The sequence below is a fragment of the Gadus chalcogrammus genome, chromosome 7 (genome assembly GCF_026213295.1).
Source record: "Gadus chalcogrammus isolate NIFS_2021 chromosome 7, NIFS_Gcha_1.0, whole genome shotgun sequence".
NCBI lineage: Eukaryota > Metazoa > Chordata > Actinopteri > Gadiformes > Gadidae > Gadus > Gadus chalcogrammus.
The window spans coordinates 30,109,409-30,111,908 of NC_079418.1; positions in this window are offsets into that span (position 1 = coordinate 30,109,409).

A 2,500-nucleotide genomic window follows, 5' to 3' on the forward strand; every position below is an offset into this window, starting at 1 on the left:
ACAGAAACACACACACACACACACACACACACACACACAGAGTAAAACAATATTAAATAAAACATGGTTTGACCACTATAACAATCCCCGGATGTTCACTGGAGAGTGCGTGAGTGTGTTCATGTGTGCCCGTGTGTGTTCATGTGTGCGTTTGTGTGCATGTGTTCATGTGTGCGCGTATGTGTTCATGTGTGTGTGTGGTCATGTGTGCGCGTGTGTGTTCATGTGTGCGTTCATGTGTGCGTGTGTGTGCTCATGTGTGCGTGCGTGTGTTCATGTGCGCGTGCATGTGCATGTTTGCGTGATTCAAAAGCTGAAAACAGACATTGCAGGTGCACTCAAACCACCGATGACTCGAGCATTTAAGTCCAAGTAAAGAGAAGCGATGTCCTCACACCTTGAGTGACTCACCGCGCCAACCCAGACACAAACAGCGATCAGACCACCGGTGGAAAAAATCATGACTGCGGAGTCAAACTCCGAACGACAACAACCGGCTCGTTAGCCCGCTCACGTAGCATGCACTCTGCCTGACACAGCCACACAGGCGGAAGGCGCGCGCTGGCTGTCTGTTGCTTTCTTTCCATTGTCCTGTAGTGCGTCTGCTCCTGAGGGTGGGGTCCGGCCTACAGCGGTACGCTGGGGTCCGGCCTACAGCGGTTTCAGTACGCTCTCTGACTGTCGGATACGGTGCCCGGATCATCACCCCATCACCGGCCTCTCAACACTCCACTCAGTGTGATCAGCTCCTGTCATGACCACACACACCGTACGTATTGCTGGATTAAGATGAATTGTTCAATTGTTAACGTGTTTAAAACATGGTTATAATGGTTAGGATTTTAGTCCTATTAAATACAAAAGCATTTCCAATATTCGTGTTCCCTGTGTACTCTCAGTTTGCATATCCTTTGAAGATTGTTCGCATCGACAGTCCGTCTAGTAACTAGACGGACTGTCGATGCGAACAATCTTCAGACGATATGCTGGAAAATGTGTGAGTTCTTATAGCTACTAGACTCTAGTAGCTATAAGAACTCACACATTTTCCATTTGAGTTGGGGAATCCATACTGTATCAGAGAACATCGCAGTGTGCTTCTCAAGGCTGTCCGTAGTCTCCTCAGAAGACACCCAGCACCTATAGTCTGCTGGCCCCGAGCAGCGTCATCCTGAGAGGGCTGAGTGGGGAGAGACATGAGGAAGAACAGGAGAACAATGAAGACAAGGGAGGAAGAGAGTGTGTGTGTGTGTGTGTGTGTGTGTGTGTGTGTGTGTGTGTGTGTGTGTGTGTGTGTGTGTGTGTGTGTGTGTGTGTGTGTGTGTGTGTGTGTGTGTGTGTGTGTGCGTGTGTATGTGTGTGTTTCTCTGTTTGTGTGGGCTCGGTGTGCACATTTGCTTGTGTGCGCGTGCGCATTTGCTTGTGTGTGTGTGTGTGTGTGTGTGTGTGCGCGTGTGTGTGTGTGTGTGTGTGTGTGTGTGTGTGTGTGTGTGTGTGTGTGTGTGTGTGTGTGTGTGTGAGCAAGAGGGAGGGTGAGAGAGAGAGAGAGAGAGGAGAGAGAGAGAGAGAGAGAGGAGAGAGGAGAGAGAGAGAGAGAGAGAGGAGAGAGGAGAGAGAGAGAGAGAGAGAGAGAGAGAGAGCGAGGTGGTAGCTGACTCAGGTACACCAAGGTTTTCCTCTGTCTGTGGTCTGGTTTAATAACACAGCTGCGTGTGTGCAGTCCACACCCCGGTGGGACATTAGGACTGTACACACTGGAGCACGGTGGGGTTCTGTGTGCATGGGAGAGTGTGTCTATTGTTTGTGTGTGTGTGTGTGTGTATGTGTCTGTGTCTGTGTCTGTGTGTGTGTGTGTGTGTGTGTGTGTGTGTGTGTGTGTGTGTGTGTGTGTGTGTGTGTGTGTGTGTGTGTGTGTGTGTGTGTGTGTGTGTGTGTGTGTGTGCGTGTGTGTGTGTGTCTCTGAATGCAAACTAGTGTTATGTAGCTTACAGCAGTAAGTGGGATAAGCTAAACTAACACATAAAGGCGTCCTGCAGAGTGACAGCTTAAGGTGGAGTATTTCATTACAACCTGACAATCCATCAAATCCTACTTTGCATCTCAAACGATGTACGTTCCCCTCAGAGAGCCGGGGGTAAACGAGGAAACCAAGGGCATGGCAATGACGGAAACAAGTTAACATGCAAACACAGAACCCCTCAAGAGAGATATGGGGTTGTGTGTTTCCTAGAATATCCATACAGTTAACACTGGTTAACTGGTTAACAACAAGTTAACAACAACACCAGTGGGACTGAGGGGCTTTATGGGTGAGTTGAGTTAAATTATACAGTATAATTCAATAATATAGTTGCATATACATTTTAAAATGGAAGAAAAGGGAGTTCTGAATAGAAAAGCAAAGTAGGAAGGATTTAGACACATGCACACACACACACAGCACTCACGTGCATTCACAGCCATACACAGGCAAAGACTCACACTCATGCATGCAAAAATT